This window comes from Emydura macquarii, unplaced genomic scaffold, assembly GCF_026122565.2.
Source record: "Emydura macquarii macquarii isolate MOO-44397 ecotype Brisbane River unplaced genomic scaffold, CSIRO-AGI_Emac_v2 contig_820, whole genome shotgun sequence".
NCBI lineage: Eukaryota > Metazoa > Chordata > Testudines > Chelidae > Emydura > Emydura macquarii.
The window spans coordinates 31287-51385 of NW_027130957.1; the positions used below are offsets into that span (position 1 = coordinate 31287).

At 48.5% G+C, this 20099-nt stretch overlaps 1 long non-coding RNA gene across 1 annotated transcript; it reads right to left on the reverse strand.

Annotated features, from left to right (window-relative positions):
* Positions 1 to 632: 632 nt before the first annotated feature.
* Positions 633 to 7890, reverse strand: LOC137149757 (uncharacterized). The gene is made up of 2 exons (XR_010918836.1): positions 7764 to 7890; positions 633 to 1114 (listed from the first exon to the last, which is right to left on the reverse strand). It is a non-coding gene; the product is annotated as an uncharacterized lncRNA (long non-coding RNA).
* Between the last annotated feature and the right edge of the window lie 12209 nt (positions 7891 to 20099).

Sequence of the window (20099 nt, forward strand, 5' to 3'; positions counted from 1 at the left end):
TTCTGTGTCACCCTTCCAGAATCTGCTTCATCCATGAACCGCCCTTGGCACACCGAGGCTTGTCTGGAAGATTGGGTAAATTCACCCCTGCTGGGGAGGAGCACTGCCCCTTAGGGTCTGTCTACACAGCAATCAGGAGGTGTGAATGCAGCAGGCATCGCTGAGCTAGCTTAGATTTAGCCGGCTCGCTGGACATAGCGGTGAAGCCATGGCAGAGGCACAGGCTGGCTGGCCAAGCACTGTATTGTTGCAGCTCCACTCTATTGATTCCAAGTTAGCTAGATCAAAGCCCGTTCAGCTATGCCTGCAGGTGCTGCAATCCTACCGCCTGACTGCTGGGTGGAAATATCCCAAGAGACATGCTCCTCCCCAGCAGGGATGAATTTCATACCCCTAGGGTATGTCTGCCCTGCAGATGCAGGGGTGATTGTAGCACAGATAGGCGTGCAAACCTAGACTTCAGAGCCCAAGCCACAGCTTCAAAGCCTGCCTCTGCACTATTGTCAGAGAGCTAGTGCAAACGCTGCTCCACCAAGTCTGTAGACCTGGGCTGGGAAGCTCGCTCATGTAGGCTCCAAAATCCCATGCAGGCATACCCATAGTGTCTCAAGTAATAGGCAAGAGAGGGGATATAACAAAAAGTGGATACTTTATTGAGCCTGCGGGACACAGACAGACCCTGTGCTTCTCTCTAGCTCTCTGCCGCAGCCTGCGCTGCCTCATATCACCACCTGGGGGGACGATTCTCAGGCAGCCTAAAGAGTAAGGCCTGGATGCAAAGTGAGCCAGACCATCAGGATCTGCCCTGTGCAGGCAGGGCAGGATGGTTCTTAGCAGCTTGTTAACCCCACTGCTGGCACTACAAGGAGGGGAGGTGCCTTCTGCAAGCTGCCACTTGGTTTTTGCACCAGATGTTCTTTACACGCCCTCCACAGAGGAAGAGGACCGGAGACTGTAGCACGGAGGGAATTGTTTCTTTTCTTTGATCTAAGGCTTCTTCTTTGTCCGGAGACTCCTTCTTTGACTGGAGCTATAATGAGCTGTAGTCAGACAAATGAGATCCTGGTGACTTTCCTGCTTTCTCACAGCACCCATAGCGTGATCCTCAAGGAAACTGTGTGTATTGGGGGAGGAGAGAGTGGTTAGATGATATTCAAATGGGCAACACGTACTGATGGCTGCTTCCCCACAAAAGCCTCTTGGTTTGACGGCAGGAAAATAGACAGATTCCCCCTCCCCTCCCACACACACACCACTACTGCAACCCCCTGACACAACCCCAGCACTGTAAAGGGGTGAAGTGGTCCCAACAGTGTTCCCTGGTGCAGGATTATTCTTGACCTTATATTGCCCGTGACCATGTGGGGGATTTTTTTAAATGTTTTGTATGACTACTGTGCATGCCTCAGTTTCCCCTATGTGTTGCACGATGAACTAGGTGGTGGGACAAGGGTGTTTGATCTTTGCAGCAAACCGTAGGGGACCAGGTGTGAGTGTCGTTTAGCTGCCTGGGCCCAGACAATGGCCAGACATTTCATAAATTAGCAACCGATGGCCGGAGGGCCCAGTCTCTGCAAGAAGCCAGCCAGCTGTGACAAGTTAGGCCTTAGACGTCAAGTGAAGCGAGCAGACTTAATGGCCACTCCCTTCTGCACCAGCCCAGTCTGCATCCAACCTTTGTCAGCAATCCCTCAGTTCGAGGATGATCTCTATCACGGATTTGCATGTGGGTCTTGAAAAGACTCAAGAGTCCAATCCTGGAACCACAGATCTGCCCGCAATAGGTACAGACATTTCCTAGAGGGTCAGCTACCTGCTGGAAGAAAGTTCTTTCTTTTTCCTTCCTTGTCTCTCTCTCTTTTCAGCTTGGAGGGCAAGACGTTTCTCCTCACAGCGGGTCACTGCCTGATGGAGGATATGGTGCCATTGAAATTGGTTGGTGGCTTGCTCTTCCCAGCTTATGATGTCCACATCAGTTTTCTTAAGATGTGCTTTCAGGGTATCTTTGTAGCGTTTCCTCTGACCATCACAAGATCTCTGACCATAGGTGAGCAGTAAGTACAGAGATTGTTTTGGGAGGCGAAAATCTGGCATCCATACACAACGTCCAGCCCTGCATAGTTGGTGTGTAAAGATCATTGCTTCAATGCTGGTGACATTGGCTTCAGTGAGGATGCTGGCATAATCTTCTCACTTGATGTGAAGGATCTTTTAGAGGCATCGCTGGTGATACCTCTCCAAACTCTTAAAATGCTGTTGGTAGGTCACCCAGGTTTTGCATCCATAAAGCAGTGTAGGGATGACAACTGTCTTTTAGACCCGAGTCCTGATGTCCTTCCGTAGGCCACAATCTGTGAAAATGCGTCAGAGCAATTCCCCAAAGGAAGCACTTGCGCACTGGATCCTGTGCTGAATCTCACTGTTGATTTTTGCATTTTGAGAGAGTTGGCTACTGAGATAGCAAAAATGCTCACCTGTCTCCGAAGTAGGTCCCTCGCCAGTAATTTGTGGTGGATCATGTACAAGACCTGAGGCAGGCTGATGGTACATTTTAGTCTTCTCGATATTAAGAGGAAGTCCTAAGCTTTAGTAGACTTGTGCAAAAAAATCCAGTCTGGACTGAAGGTCGTTCTCAGTATGCGCAAGGAAAGCACAGTCATCAGCATACTGAAGATCAATAATGGACGCCCTGAGGATTTTAGATTTCAAGCGGAGATGTCAAAGATTAAAAAGTCACCTATCGATTCTATATTGAATGTCAACTCCAGTGGGAAGACTGTCCTTAATGAGGACCAGAATGACTTCTAAATAGATGAACAACAGGGCTGGGGCAATAACACAACCTTGCTTAACCCCAGTTTTGATGACAAAAAGGTCCGTCTCCAAGCCATTGCAAAGAACGGTAGCAGTCATCTGATCACAAAGAAGCCTTAGTACCTTAATACATTTTGGAGGACAACCGAATCTGGCCAGCACCTTCCACAGCGCTTCACAATTGACAGAGTCAAAGGCCTTCGTTAAATTGATAAAGGCCATGTACAGGTCCTGATTTTGCTCCCGAGACTTTTCCTGGCTTTGGTGGGTAATGGGAATCATGACAGCTGTCCCACGAGGTGGTCTGAAACTGCACTGAGATTACAGTAATATTTCCTCAGCAAGGGGAAGTAATCGATTTAAGAAACTATGGGCAAGAATTTTCCCTGCTGTAGATAGCAAGGCAATGCCCTATAATTTCCACTCTCCGACTTGTCTCCTTTCTTACAGATTATAACAATATTGGCATTTCTCAAATCTTCTGGAATTTTCTCATTATACCAGTTTTGAAGAAAATGTTCATGGAGCTTCTTGAATAGTCCTTCACTTCCAAACTTGTAGACTTCGGTCCTGCTGCCTTGTTGTTCTTAGTTTGCATGATGGCTTGTGTTACTTCTTTGCGGACAGGGGGCTCAGCAAGTGATTTTCTTTCATGTCATTGAGGTATGGATTCAATAGTGGCATCAGAGACAGTTGACTCACTGTTCAGGAACGACTCAAAATGCTCCTTCCATTTGGCTTTCATGGATTCGCTGTCCTTAAGGTACATCGACCAGTCATGGGCTCAGAGTGGTGTGAGACCATGGAAGCATGGACCATAAATGGCCCTTGTTGCTGTAGTTTTGCCCGAGTCACTATATCTCGAAGAGACTTGATGTTGAATTTCTTTCATAATGATTTTGCCTGCCCTGAAGCAATCTGAAAGTTCATGATGTATCCAGCAAGGCAGTGGTCTGTCCAACAGTCATCGGTTCCATCCATGGCCCTTCTGATGCGGACATCCTTCTGATCTTGAGGTCTGACAATAACATAGTCAAGAAGGTGCCAACGCCTGGAGCAAGGATGTCTCCAGGTGATCTTATACTTCTCACTTTGTCAAAAGATGGTATTCGTGCGAACCAGGTCATGGTCTATGCATTTACTCAGGAGGATACCACTGGAGTTGGCCTTCCCTACACCTTCTTTTCCAATAGCACCATTCCAAAGATCTGATTCATGCCTGACTGTAGCGTTGAAATTTCCAATGAGAATAATCTTGTCCTCCTTGGGAATATTAGTCAGGACTCAGTCAAGATCTGAGTAGAATTGTTCCTGCAGTGCTTGCTCGAAGGCCCAGGAGCATCAATGGGAATCTCTCTACTGGCATTAGATCAAAGCCTTTACTATAGTTACCACAATGGAGAGCCTCCATAATGCACTGCATGCATCTGACCTTGGTAGAGTGGCTTGGAGTGATGGTGTGGTCTCAGTGACTGTCGGCTAGGGATTTCATAGAATCATAAATCGTAGGACTGGAAGGGACCTCATGAGGTCATCTAGTCCAGTCCCCTGCACTTATGGCAGGACTAAGACCATCTCTGACAGGTGTTAGTCTAATCTCTTAAAAATCTCCAATGATGGAGATTCCACAACCTAACAATTTATTTCCATAGTGTTCATTGCAACACTGGGACCATTGCCTATTGAGCTCCTGGAACCTTCTTCATTGCTGATCAACCCCCCTGCCTTCTATTACCCATTCACAGTCCAATGATACCCATGATCAGACCAGAGCTGATGCTTTTGGCATCAGGAACATTGAAATCACAGTTGTACCCAGGCAATTAGGTTTTGTGATAGTCTGGAGCTTCTCAGATCTCATTAGTGAAATATGGTTTGTCATGTCATCTCTTAATAAATATTGGGGAGGGCCTTCAAAGCAAGCAACGCTGGTGATTCACTAAGGTGCACCCTTTCCACTGAGATAGCACTGAATGTATTCCCCTGCACCATGCTGAGGTGCTGTTCTGCGACAGGTGCTCTCTTTGAGATCTAAGGTAGAAAGAGGAGTTCTGATCATTAAGGATACACTTTTTTGTTGTTGTTGCAAGAGTCAGGACACCTGCTCCAGATTCCTAGCAAGAGCTGATCTGATTTTTTCAGTTCAGTTAAACCAAAAATATCTGGGGGAAAAATCACTTTGGGTCGAACTGAATCAGAAATTTTTCAGTTTTTCCTCAACAAAACATTTCATTCAAACAGAAACCTTTTTTTTTTCCATTTTATTTTTGGGTGTTTTTTTTACCCCTCCCCTTTTTAAAGCTAAAATTTCAAAACAAAATGTCATTTGGAAACAAAAACTCAAAACATTTCATTTCAAAACTTGTGAAACAAAACATTGGCTTTTTTCATTGTTTTTTCCCCATTTTTTTTCAACCAAAGCTATTGGCTAAATTCAGTGTGACTTTGCAAATAGTTTCAGTTGACTCAAAACTGCATTTGTCAGCAAATAAAATATATATCCAAAAATGTCCCCCCCAGCTCTACTCTCAGCCAAGTTCCAACTCTGATAATTACATTCTGCCTCCCTACCTTCCCCATTGTAACACCAACAGGTCAAGGTATGTACTAATCTCCAGTGTTGCTGCTTGTTGCTAAACAGCTGCTTTAGTCCACCCAGAAGGTGAGTAATTCAGTAGTGAGTGAAGCAATATTTATATGTAGTTTGCAAAGTAACATGCTCAGCCAATCATTTAGGGACCTGAGTCTTGATGAGTGAAAGATACCATGTAAACCACCAACGTTCAACCATGTTATTGCTTCCGTGATCATCTTGGCACCTTGGGAATCCACAGGAACAAATTTAGCTGAGATGTTCTAGAGTTGAAGCAAGAAATATGCAGAGCTAGGTCAGAGTCCAAAGTCACAATAAAGAAGACTGACTTCATTGCCCAAATCTTCCTCTTTCAGGCCAGGAACAAATATTTTCCAAATCCAACCGCGTGTTCTCCGCCAGGGCACAGCATGTTTTGTCATACAACGGACCACCCATAATGGTGTCACATCAGCACATGCTGCAGCCTAGGGCACTGGGCAAACATTTGTGGGAGTATGAATAATTAAGAAGGAAAGAACAAAGGTCCCATGACTGAGCCTGGAGGCAAGAGACATCAAAACGTTGAGGCAGGAGGACAGCAGGTCTGAAACTCTGCAATGCAACATGTTGCAGGATCAAATAGTGAGAAATAACAGTGGTATCTGGGTTAGTGCTGACCAGGTTTCAAAGCATCAGAAGGACCCAGTGCATCGAAGCACCCAGACGAAGCCCCAGTGCATCATTAAGGAACTAAGGAAAACGTCAAGGAGTTGAAAGCACTGACTGAGGACTTGATCCTGTGGGGCCAGATCCACAGCTGGTGTGGAGAGGCATTGCTCCAGCTCAGCATCCAGCCCATGGGAGTTTTGCTATTGCCTCTTATAGGGTTATTTGCTTACACCACAACTGAGTTGGGTCCTCCATGCCAGTAAAAGTCAGCACAGTGTTTCCTGTCCCTTTTTTACATCAGTGGCCCTTCAGTGCTACTGTGAAGAAGGAAAATAGATGGGCCACGTGGAAGGAGACAGAAACGCAGATTGAAGACTTGGGTTATGAACTGAAGTGAGATCCGAGAGGCTGAGCTGAGCTGAAAGGCAAAGGTGAAAAAGACGTGAATGCTTCAAACCCTCCGGGCTGCAGAGGATCTCCTTCTCAAGCAGCTCTGGGGCATACCCGGACCCCAGCTAGCCTGCAGAGTTCAAAAAGCAGTGCAAACATAACGCCTACAGCTGACACCGGAGGCGCATGAAGCATGGATCTAACCTCTGCTCCAAAGCACAACACACACACACACACAGCCCACCTGCATGTCAGAAATGGCAGCACACAACTGCATGTGTAAATACCTGACACGCACAGGTATTTGCACACATGAGTTACAGCTATGCCAGTGTGGTTGTGCACTTGCCAGCTTCCATCCTTAAAAATCGGGCCATTTTACGCGTGCTTGCACACCTCAAGCGAAGTGTATAGAGATGGACAGACATAGGTCCTGGTGCATGGCGACATGTGCTACACAGCTCAATCTTCACTGACATAGAAGTGAGTCTGAGAGAACAGCTCACGTTAATGATCCAGACAGAGACATTGCAGGGCCGGGTGTGAGCCATAGGAAGCAGGAGAGCGATGATCCGTATATTGAGCACCGTGGTAGCATTTCCCGCAGTACAGCTCAACCTTCTTTATGGCCTCCGCAAGGTGAAGTGACTTGCTCAAGGTCAGACTGTGAATGACTGGCAGAGCTGGGAAAAGAAACCCGGTCTCCTGACTCCCATTCCTGCTTGCTATCCATTTCCTCACTCTGCCGCTATTGAAGCCATTGGATCGACACCAGGGATTAATTTGGCCCCCTGACTACAGTGAGGTCACTGCCATGTAATAGAACAGAATCTATCCACCTTTCGCACAGCCCTTCTTTTGTACAGTGTAGGCAGCATTTATCCATTACCCACCGGCCCAGCTCTGTGCGGGAATAAATATACATTGTGTTGATTTCTTTTGTCAGATGTTTCATTGATGAGATGACTCATGGGCTGCTAATGTTCATGATGTGCTCTGACTTCCACATCAACTGCAGAGCGGCCCAGAACGCAGCTTCCACAAGGTATGCAAAGAGGGCGGGGGAGGAGAGCTGTCTTCCTTTGTCCAAAGAGACCTCGCCTATGCAGCCGATAATGCCTTTCCTCTCGACCCCCAAATCTGGAGGAGCTCTGCCAGCGTCTAATCAATGTCTTACTGTGAGTGGCAGAGAATAAAGAGCTGAAATCAACCCAGGGTGTCTTAAATAAATAATTAGTTAAGCAACAATACAAGGAATCCTGCACTGATTCGGTTTCACATCTAGTCCCCGGTGCTTGGACCATGTGGCGATTACCTTAATTCTGAGCCATCCTTTCTTCTCCGGCAGCTAACGCTGCCCTCGGTCCCAAGGGTCTTAAGTCCACTGGGCAGCCCACATCACAGAACCAGCACATAGTTGGGTGTAACGGGCAGCCTCTGCTTGAGAACGGTCCTGCGAGAGAAGAGCAGGGTGGTGACAGGTTAAGAGTGAGGTGCTTTGGCAAACTTGAGTGTGTGCTCCCCCCCAAGAACAGCCACAGGTGCTGTGTTGGTATCCAGGGCCATCAACAGAGGGGCTGAGGGGGAATAGCAGATCAGGCTTCAGGTGCGTTAGCAGAGCTGGGGGAGGAGGGGGCAGGACTGGACTAGCATGGGGGGGGGGGGCTGCAGGTTAAGGTTGTCAGGGTGGCGTGGGAGCCCAGAGGCTGGAAGAATGGAGATGTTGCAGGTCAGGACCGCAGTGCCCCGCTGGAGCTGTGCGTGGGAGCCACCTGCCCACGCTCTGCCTGGGGCTCTCGTTAAGGCTGTCATTCTCATATTGTCATGAGCCCCAGACTCAACGACGATGTAAAAGGAAGGGGAAAAAAAGGAAGGGAAAAAAAAAAAAACTCTCCAACTACGCTGTAAGAAACCTGATTGTCAAAACCACTCCTGAGGAATTGGCTCGGGCAGGGGTCCCAAACTGGGTAGTGTGGACCCCAGCTTTGTAGAGGTCTTCTTGAGGACAGCCCCCTCTCCTCGGTGATCACCCCAACCTCATCCCCTTCTCCCAGAGGTGACCGTGATTCCCCACGCCCCTGCCACTGGTGTTCACCCAGACCCACCTCGCTTCCCCCGGGTGTAATCGAATAACGTCTCTGTGTGGCAATATAGCACTTCCTTATAGAGACCATTAATATTAGGAATGTATTTGACAGTCTGCTCCTGTTCCCATGGAAGCTGCTGGCAGATCCCTGTTGATTTCCATTGGAGCAGAGTCCGATCCTGAAAAAGACTGAGGTGCCAGCGGAGAGCTAATCTTCTGAAGTGTCTTTCTGCTGGCTCACAGTGGCTGCGCTTTTCCAGGGAAACGACAAGTTTTTGGTGCCCAAATCACATTGACGTTCCATGTGAGTTGGGTGCCTAAAACCTCTGGACTCTTTTCACAGTCCCAGCCAATGGCATCACATATCTCCTTCCACATCGCCTTTGTCATCGGTGTTTGAGAGTCAGCACACTGAGAGCCAGATTTTAAAAGATATTTAGATGCCTAACTCTCATCGGTTTCCATGGGAGTTCAGCAGCTAAGTTCTTTTAAAAATCTACCCCTTAGGTTGTATCTGTCGTTAACTCACTGTGAGGCCTGGGCCTACTCCCTTCCTGGGCCTCAGTTTCCCCATCTGTACAACGAGGAATGTTACTGTCCTCCCTTGTAAAGCACTGGAAACCTACATATGAAAAGTGCTAAGTATAATTTATTATTAAACTTTCTGAGTTATCTCTTACACCATGTAAATATCTAGTTCAACTCTACTGAGACAGCCTTTCAACTCATTACACCGGGGAAATAAAGCTGAAAAACTCCATCCATTCAGCCAAGTATAATGGTGAGGGACAGAAGAATCTATTATAATTTTAACGCTGTTGCTGGAAATGTATTGTTCTTGTTCAGTAGATGTAGCACAAGGGATGAAAACTCCAGGCTTCATCTGACATGTGAAAACAAAATAAAAAGAAGCCTATTTTCATCCTCAAGGCCGATTTACTGGCAACACATTGTTAGCAATAAGAGAAAGGAATCAAAACAAGGAACTACTTAAGATTTGCTGAGCATATGAGGATAATGGTGGAAATAGTGATGAAGGCTCCACAAGAATCAACCTCATTATTAATTTGAAAATCATTGGACCACCTCCTCCGTTGATGCACTGACATCAATGAAGATGATTTACACTGGCTGAGCATTGAGCCATTTACTTACTGGTTTAGATCACGCCTTCGGCAAGCCTCAAAGCACTCTCTAGAGATACAAACATGGGGGACAAATTCTGCTCTGAGTTCTAGGCGTGAAATTCATCAGGGCCTGGTTCTGACTTTAGACTGGCGTACATCGGGAGTATCTCAAATCCAGGGACGTTGCCCAGGTCTAAAACCAGGCCACGTGAAATAAGAATCAGGCCCATGGACTCCAATGGTGTTGCACTTACATAACTCAAAGCACAATAGGGATCTTTTCACCCACCTCTGGGGTGGATTGAGTCAGGCCACGTAACAGTGCACAGCAACACTATGCAATGATCAGGAAAGAAGTGATGAATGCCATTGCCACTTACAGTACCGCGGAGGGTGCTTAGATGGAATGTAATGAATCATGCAGCAAGGACACCCTTATTCTTGTGCACGGCACCAGGGGATCTTTAACGACCCCAGGTGAGTTTTGCATCTGATCTGAAAAATGCAAGCCTGGGCTGCACAGCGCCCCCTTAAGGCAGACTGGGTCATTGGGGCAGGCCTGGCTCAAGGGAGAATGCACTGCCTTCTGAATCACCAGCCACAGCTGGGTTTTCCCTGCCAATTCCTGACCGTTTCACTTCTGAGATCTAGCAGCAATTGCAGCCAAAGCCTTCGCTTCCCTGTTGAAATCCAGAATGACATTTAATGAACGGGGCAGTAAGTGAAGGAGTTCTCATCCTGCCTGAACCCAGGAGCGCAAAGAAGCAGCCAGGCCAGAGATTGTTAAAGATGCACAGACTTTAATGCTCTGTTGCCTTTAAAATGGCTCTGATCAGAAAAGCGACCATATGAAAAGGACAGCTCTCGGTACAATCAGCAGTGACTTCCAAGTCAAGTTTGTCCCAATATTTTTTAGCTGCATGCTCAGCATGATGACAAGCGCCATATGACAGACAGACAGACAGACATTCTTTCTGATTCATATATCATCAACATCAATAAAGATTCTGGAAGCACAGCTGAGTGTTCATGATGCATGAGGCTGACTAAAACACTGCTCCCTTTTCTGCAGCTGCCATAAATCAGGTGTGAGGGGTTGACTGTACTGGGGGGAAAAAAAAAAGCCCCAAATCCTTCTGGCCGGGTTGTTAAGATGCCAAGTGCACCCAGATGTATGGGCACTCAGAAGTATGGGCACTCAGCAGTTCTGATAAGCAGGGCTTTGGGGGCTCTGGCAGTAAACAAGGCAGCTGGGCCTCAGAAAACATATGGGACGAAATGTTCTGCTGGAATCAGGGTGCAGCTCCATTAACTTCTGAGGAGTTTTGCTGATTTGCACCAGCAGATTTGCCCTGTGGGGAATGAATATGTGCCATGGGAAAGAGCATTTTAACAGTCAGGCTCACACTCCAGGACACCGCTATTCCCTATAAGAAGATGCAACTTCGACAAGTTCCCAGTCTGGGAAGCCAGAAAACTCCGAGGTGCCGCAGAACTTTTCAGGACAATATTTCAAAGCAGGCTGTCGCAGACGCAGGCCCCAAAGCCTGCCTTTCAATGGCTGAGCCTGTCACGCAGTGCGGGGTCAGTGGCAAATTCAATCCGTACCTCCTTGGTCCACACTCTCCGTCTTTTGTGTGGAATTTGAAACATTCCCCTAACTCAGAGGGATAAATAGTGACTCGGGCTATAGAGGTGCCTATGCAGGGTGACCAGATGTCTCGATTTTATAGGGACAGTCCCCATATTTGGGGCTTTGTCTTATATAGGTGCCTATTACCCCCAATTTTTCTCCGGATTTTTCACACTTGCTATCTGGTCACCCTATGTCTATGTAAGGGAATAAGAAGCCCCTTGTGGTTCTATTCAGTCTCCCTGGGTGCAGCCAGGTAAGAATAAAAGGGATGACATATCTAAGGTACTTATCTGGCCCCCACTATCATAGGATCTGAGCGCCTCACAATCTGCCAGGTATTTATTCTCACCGCAACCCTGGGAGATAAGGATGAGCTATCCACGCCAGCGCACAGAAGAGGAACTGAGGCACAGAAAGTCTAAATGACTTGCCCAAGGTCACATGCAGCGAGGCAGGGAACTGAACCTACATCTCCCAAGTCTTATACTAGTGCTCTAACCATTGGACAGCCTTCCCCTCTGATCTGCCTACTCCCTCCAGGAGGCAGGTGGGGTGGGGGCAGCATCTGGATGCCACCTTGCTACTTGCTGAGTCCCTGCAAGGGGGAGGTGAGAATTTACTGCCCTGAAAGACCAGCAGCACAATCCTACTTCCCTGGAGCGAAGAGGCAGAAGGGAGGGGGTTGTGATTCCAAGGTGTCTCGGAGGCCCAATTGATTCTTGGCGCAAGGCAGAGTCCACACCACCCCTTGCTCAGGGCTGTTCCAGCCCAGGGAAAATACCCCCTCGCCCTGGTACGTAAGCAAGCGAGCGCTAAAATGTAGCTACATGCTATGGAAATCCCATCACTGAGCAACGGCCGTCCCGGCTTTTTGACACAAGCACCCCATGCTGCCAGCTCTGAAACCAAGCAACCACTAACCCCCCTTTCCTCACGGAGCCCTCTTCCAGTCTCTGATGGGGTTTGGTTGTCAGCAATGGTAAGCTTGATCCTCAGCAACAAAACAAAACACACAATAAACTCCCCTCTCTGGGACATTTCCACTCCAAGGCCAGCGCGAAGCAGGTTCCGCCTTTCAGGATATGAACATTTCATTGGGCTGGGAGTTAATTAATATACTCGACAGCATCACACACACACGGAAGAATCCAAAGAAGAAGAAAATCCATAACTGAGGCAAGTGAATGAAGGTCCCTTTCTTGGGACGGAGGGCAGGGGGGATGGATATTATCTTTCAGGGATTTCATAGCTTGTCTGAGGCTGAGTTATTGCATTATAGAATGACAGCGACTGGCTTTCCAGGGGCAATTGGCTATTTCTCCCCTGATTTGCCAGCTGGGAGGATTAGATGAAAAGAAGCCCGCTGTTGATGTGTGTTGGGAAGGCAGCTGCATCTCACCCTCCGATATCACTCCTTCGCTACCACCACCATACAGAGTAAGTTATCCATTCATAGGGTCAGCTCCACAGCTGCTGCAAATCAGAGCTTTTCAGACCAGGATGGACCGCCAAGATTGTCACACTGGCCACAGAATTTCACCCCCAGCATCCTGCATTGAGCTCAACAGCTTGTAGCTGAACTGGAGCATAACATAGACATGAACGGAGCCGCCAGGCTTTAGACCAGCTGAGAAACTGGCTCATTGATTCGAAGGCCAGGAGGGACCAGTGTGACCATCTAGTCTGAACTCCTGCAGAGATTGACACCCCGTAAAACAAACCAACCGGGAAGGGTTTCAAAGCCTCCCTCTTTTGAGCCACAGCAGTCACCTTCGCCGTGTAGCCACCCTCATGAGACTGGATGGACCACTCCCTCTGACAAAGAAGGGAGCCAGGGACAGGCTGCAGGCTCTGATAAAAACCTTCCCTTGCTCAGTCCCTAATTGGCCACCACTGAGCTGGGGTAAATCTGGGACCACCTCTCGCCCAAACGCTTTGTGAGAGCGTATCTCAGTCTAGAGTCGACTGGCCGTGAGTCCACGCCCCAGAACTGCCTTCACCTTTGCTGGCAGTTTCAACGGACAGGCCAAGGGCTGCGTGAGCCTAGAGACTGACCCCGCCCTATTTGCCCCTAGAAGTGTCTCAGGATTGAGATGTCTGGGGAGCGGTGCCCATGCGGAGCCAGTGGGGTGGTTACACAACAGGCCTTCATTTTCCAGAGCAGGTCAGCTCAGTGCCTTCCACCGCAGTGAATTCCCTACCAAATGTGAATGAGTTTTTGAGCACAAACCAACCTTTACAAGGGTGGGGCAGAAGCTGGTAAACCCCCACCAGGAACAAGCTGCCGTGTAATGCAAGTCACTGGAAATAGTTACGCAGCGTTCCGTGGCTGGCAAGCTGCAAGGGATCCGCCACTTTTTGTTATTAGTTGGTATTTGTAGCACTTAGAGGCTAGGGGTGAGTTGAGCAAAAGCACAAAAGTCAATAGGACGCTGCTGCTTCTGCAAATCCCACCCTAGATGTCTCTAGCCCTCGGGATTGTATAGGAAAGCTTGTACCTGCTGCCTGGATGTCTGCCTGAGTCTGCAGAGAGCCTGAAACTGTAGCTCTGAGAAGGATGAGCTACCATATTCATCTTAGTGGATTGTTAACGCTGAAACCTGCTGGCCACCCCCAGCTGATACCAGCCCAGTGGAGGATTTTATTTGCAGGAGCCCCCACCCTGCTACCCCTCTAGTATGGCTGTGCTGGGGTGATGTCAGCATAGGCCCCCCAACATACTGAGTCCTTTGTTCAGTGGATGTAGCATCCTCCCTTCTCGAAGAGGAACCCTGGTCTGCTTGAAGAGAGGCCATGGTAGTGCGTGGAATCGAGGGAGGGGTCCCCAACAGCCTAGCAGACAATTCTTGTGTGGGTGATTCCTGCCACTGACACCCCTAGCAGGGGCATAGCCAGAGCACAGGAGAGGGCCCTGCGGCCCTCATGTGTGTCTGTGCCCAGGGTCTTAGTGTGCCCGAATCCAGCTTTGGTATAAAGTACCAGCGAAATCTGGCTGGACGCTACTTGCTTCCCATCGTGACCAGCAGAGTTTGCTGAGGTGCACCCAAGTATCGGAGCAGGCAATGAATCTGCTGTCTAGCTGAACACCAGCCGTGCCTGTTCTATAGCCTGCAGTCAGCTTGCAGATTTATAGCACTGCCATGAGACGTGCTAGACGCTAAACCGTGCTCACAGGAGGCCCATTCATCATAGAGAATTAATATGGCATTAACAAGGGCTTATATGGAAATCCAACTGCAATTCAGCATTCGTTATCGTGTCCCTATTTTTAAAGTGCTGTCACCCACCGCTTAGCAATAGCTTCTAAGTGTCAGGCAGGAAACGGCATTGGATGTCAATCTAGCGGCGAGGACATCAGACTGGTTCTTTTCCCAGTACTGCCACTGACCTAGTGTGTCACTTGAGCAAGTCCCTTTGCTTCCCACTCTTTGTCTGATTAGCCCGTGAGCTCTTTGGAGACGGGGCCATCTCTCACTGCATCTGTTTGTACAGCGCCTGGCACAATGGGGCTCTGATCCTGGATGGGGCCTCCAGGTGCTAGCATATCTTCCTGGTTGGTAACAGAACCGTTCTGGGCCAATCCCCACTGTAAGACTACTGAAGTCAGTGGCATTACAGAGGCGCAATTGGCCCTGTGTCTGCAGGTGAAAGGGGATTTAGGAGCAAGTCTCCAGCCCCCAGTTTTCTTTCTGGCTTTTGCAAATAATTCTGAGTGCCAATTTCAACCTGCAATTATTTGTGGGTGCACTTTGAAGCGAGGCGGATGTTTAAACACCTCCCTGCACCCAGGTCCTTAGATCTCTGAGAGGCCTGAATTAGCAGTGGTTTGTACCGGCAAAACAGTTGGTGCAAAAAGGACTGAACTGAAAATCAGGGCCTCAGTGAGGATGACTTAACCCTTGATTTATTTGTACTTGTATTGCGGTAGTGCCTGGAGGCCTTCGCTAAGATTGAGAGCCTGTTGTGTTAGGAGCTCCAAGGACACCCAGTGGGAGACAGACAACCCCTGCCCTAAGGAGTTAGCAATCGAAACAGACCACACAGTCCCCTCAGCAAAGGGCCCTGTGGCACCCTCCTGCCTGGAGAGTGCAACGTACTGACTCCCCACCCCACTTCCTGCAGCGCCTGGGCTTTTTCGTTCCCCATCCAGGCATGGACCGAACGTAGCTGACGAGATCTGACAAGGTCACAGCCTGCCGTGACGTGGCCACAAGCTAGCGTGAGCGCTACCCAGCAGGGTATAAGCAAAACAGCCTCTGTGGGAACAGACCAGGCAGTTATTCTTAGATCATGGCCAGCCTGTGGACCCTGGCGTGATATTAATGCCTTCCCTGCGCTTCTGTCTGCAGGAGGATTTTTGTATGGGAGTCAGCCGGGCATTATCCTCCCTGAGAGAGAGAATACAGCAAGCACTGGATGCAACCACATCAGGAGGGTTTTCTTTGAGATGGGCAGGCAGGGAAACAAATCGCACCATCCACAATTTCACCCTCTGGAGAAGCCTGGAAACACGTAAACAAAATTCCCAGACAGCTCAGATCCTCCCTTGGTGTAAATCAGCTGCGGATCAAGCAAAGCTCCTGTTGGAATCCCACTGCTAGAGCAAGGACTGCGGGACTGAGCCCACTGACTTCGGTGCATGTTGCAAAGGATGCTGCATCAGGGCAGAGTGCGCCCTTCGCTTTCCGATGTGCCCTGTGCAATGGGGCCTCTTGGGTGAGACATGAAGAGAGTCCCAGGGCCAAGGGAAGAGGTGATGTTTATGGCAGTGCAATCAAGAAAAAGGAAGGGAGGAAAGGTAGGAAGAGATGGTCCCTGCAAGAGCTGGGGGCAGGTTATCCCATAACCTTGCACCTTCCACTGCAGCATGTGGTGCCGGCCCCTGGTGGAGACAGAATCCTGGACTAGATGGGCTGTTGGTCTGATCCAGTCTGGATATCTCTATAATAGTCTCCTGTGGCCGATTCTGGGAATGATGCCATAAAACATCCAGAACATCACTGGAGTTTTTCTAGCCTGTTCCTTTGTGCATTGGTTGCTATCTGCCTTGATTACCCCGGCTGTCTTCTCATTTGACTAATCTCTCCGCCTGTCTCTTCCATCGTCATGTTTGCTTATTATGCTTACTTCTATTTATATCCGTCCCTTACAGAACCTAATGATAGGTTGAACAACCCCTCAGGAGAGATGGATTCCTAAGACCTGAACGGGAAAAAATGAGTGGGTTTGACATACAGCTTTCTTGTGGGTGCCACATTTTCCTTCTTCTCGCAAGAGAAGATGCATTTGCTCGAGGAAGGAAATGCACTAAAATAAAGCTCCTCTCTCTGCAGGGTGTGGATTAAAGATTCAGCAAACTTTCCAAGTGGGTTTTTATTTTTTACATTCACTTACTGCGACAATGTGTTTATTTGCGCCTCCCTCCCCCATTCTCCCCAGGCAACTGAGCTGTTGTGCTCCGTTGTGTCCAATAAATGCATTGTTACTTACAAAACACAAACCGGTCCATTGGAAGCGCACGTGAAGAGCCTGACACAAAGGCTGCAGCAGGATGGGTTTCACGTCCCTGCTGATGCCCTAATGAATTCATGTTACCGACGGCACAAATGCCTCCACTATGATTTCATTAGGAGGTTGCTCAAGACAAAGCAACTGGACCCATACCTGATGCTCTGGCCGCAAGAGATCGGTCTAAAGATGGCAGGACTGGGACCGTGGGAGGGATATCACCACTCATTAACGAGGTGAGGTTGGCAGGAGGGTTGGACAAGGCTTAGAATCGGGCTCATGGTCAGAGCACAAGAATCTGATTTGGATGCAGGGCCGAGCACTTCCTGATACGAGTCGTCCCACTGAATGGACCGGATCATCAGCTGGTGAAAAGGCCATCGAAGCCAGCGGAGCTGCACAAGTTTACATCAGCTGAGGATCTGGCTCAAGGAGACCTGCTTGCATGAGTAAAGGGCTCGCTGCTGTAACTGAGAGCTTGCACATCCTGCCCACGGTTTGGCAAACTGGGACCCATTCCGCAGCCCAGTGCATTCATGGGAAGGTCATGCAACCTCATCGTGCTACAACATAATGTCATGGCAGAGGCCCCAAAGAGCCCCCGTGCCCAGGGCTGGTTGATAAATTGCATCGTCAGTTGCTCGACCACACTCGGTTCATTATGAAATATAGTCAAGAGACCAAATGACCAGTATCAGTCAGGCTGATTGCTAAAAGCCAATACGAATATAGTGCAGGAAAAAGGTTCCATATGATACCAGTCTCCGGGAAGCTGTCTCATGCAGCATGGTTACATTCACCTTACACAGAAGGTGTGCTCCCAAAGTTACACCCCTAAAGCCATCTTTTTAATACCCGACCTGTTTACAATTCAGAGGTATTGTGTACGTCATCTGACAGGACAGGACAGGATCCTTTCCTGGCTCCCTGCTCTGGAGTCCTGTTGTGGTCTTGGCTGGTTCTACGTAGCCAGCACTGGGTTGGCTCTATGCCTTGCTGATCGTGGGTCTGTCCCTGATCCCACACTAAACCCCACAATAGTTCAAAGTCGCCCTCGGAGTGGGGAGTGGGGGAGCTGATTACAGACTCCCCAAGCTGTGCTGCTGCTCACCCAAGCTCCAAGCTGGCTCCTCATTGGCCCAGCAAACCATTTATATAAGTCACTCCATCCAGCTCCTAACTAGTTTTGGAGATGTTTCCTGTCTATTCTGTCCCCACCCTGAACCCTAAGCAGGCTGGGAAATGGTGTCTGGCGGCTCCGAAGCCCTGGTTACTGTAGTCCAACGAGTGGATGGAAGCTACTCAGAGGCGCAGCTCCACGTTCCAGGAGCTAGCAAACTCCAAAGGGGGTTACGGTGGTTAGTGACCAGGGCCTCAGTTTTATGGAAAGAAATGGAACCTGAATCTTCCCCCTATGCAAAGTGGGTGTCAAGTGCTGCCACGTCAGGTGGGTGTGTTTGATACCCACTTTGCACAGGTACAAATAACTAAGGAGACAAGGTGCAGGGCAAAAGGAGAATCTGGCCCTGTTCCTCCAACATCAGAGTGCCCCCTAACGCCCTGCTGGGTTCAGTATGGAGCAGCACCATTTTCTGCAGCACCTGGCAGTCCGATATCTCCTGTCCACTTCTTCTTCCCTAGAGGTTTCCATCTATCAAGCTGGCCCATCTCTTGCTTTGCTTATGAGCCCACAGTCCTAGGTGGCTTGGCCCCGGCCACCTTCCCAGGGCTTTTTGCTCAATGCCGCATGGAAAGCAATCCTATATTTTTCTAGTAGCTCTGTAGTTCATGGAGTCTGTCTTTCAAGTCTCGCTGGCTTTGACCTCCTCTTCTGATGCGCTTGGTGTCTGAATGGCATTTGCTTCAGAAACGAACCACCAGACTGACAAAATGTGTTTGCCTCTCATAAAAGCAGCACACGATGATAGCACTTGTCTCTCTGAACTCAGACAACTTCCAGTTATTTTAACGGCCCCCACATCCAACTGGCTTTGGGTCACTCTTGAAAAGCTACGTCCAGTCAGGTAGGTATTTCTCAGAAGCCAGTAAAAATCTAAAGCACATCACATACCAGTGGAAGAAACGGCAGTTCCCCTGTGTATATTACTGTAGTAAATTGTCACAGCTGGGCCCAAAGCAGATGGCCTGCCTGGAAAAAAAAACACCTCACCAGCCCTGCTTCACATCACTCCCTTGATTAAAAGTCCCAGTAGGTGCTGATTCCCTGATGCAATGTTAATCTAAGGTCTTGGTCAGTGCCAGGCTGAGACAAGGGACAATCTGCAGCTTCAGTTGTCTACAGTTCATTATGCATCTAGCCATTGATTTCAATGGGGGCAGGATCAGGACCTTAGTTACTGACTGGTGTGACCTCGGGAGCGTCATTTCACTTCTTTGTGCCTCGGTTTCCCCATCTAGAAAATGAACTTACTATATAACATGTCTATTTCCTAGCACTGGGGTGAGGCTTAATTCATCAGTAATATACTTGGATAAGAGGTGCTTTATAAATACCGAGTATTATTACTGTTATTATGATAAATTATTAAGGGCAGAGGAAATCTTTGGAGAGAAATCAACTCCCATTATGTTTCCCTCTTTATTAACGTTTAGAGTTTGCTCCTGGAACTGACTGGAAACCCCTCGTGGTGTATTAATTATTGCTATATCTTCGTTTCTGAGCATTTTAATTAAAGTCAATAAATTCCTAAGGGGGGGGGAAGGTCTTCCCAGGGTGAAATATTCTGGCTTTGTCAAATATCCAATACCTAACTAAATCAAAGTGCCACTTTTAACAACCGTGGCCATCAATTGTTTCTGGCATAACGCCCTGGACCGATCCATCACTGCTTTCCGAAGGATTGATCAATGTGAATTTTTTTTCCCAGCGGCTCCAAGACGGTCTCAGAAAACATCATTTCAGTCCACAAATAGATTTCACCCAACTCAGTGGCTTCTGTCCCCTTCCCCCGCGCCCGAGGTTGGTTTCACGTGCGATGACTTGGATGGAAGATCTATAACAGATGCCCCTAACTGAGATCAGGGCCCCATCGTGCTAGGCACTGGACATACTTAGACAGTCCATGTCCTGAAGAGCTTACAATCTAATAGAGAAGGGAAGCATTTTACAGGAGGGGGATCTGAGGCAGAAGGAGATTAAAGTGACTTACCCCAGGTTGTACAGGGAGTCTGTGGCAGAACCAGGAACTGAACACAGATCACAGGAGGGGGGGTGTGACTACAGTCTGTCTCCTGCCATGCTCTGTAGAATAGAGGCCATTGCAACAGGACATA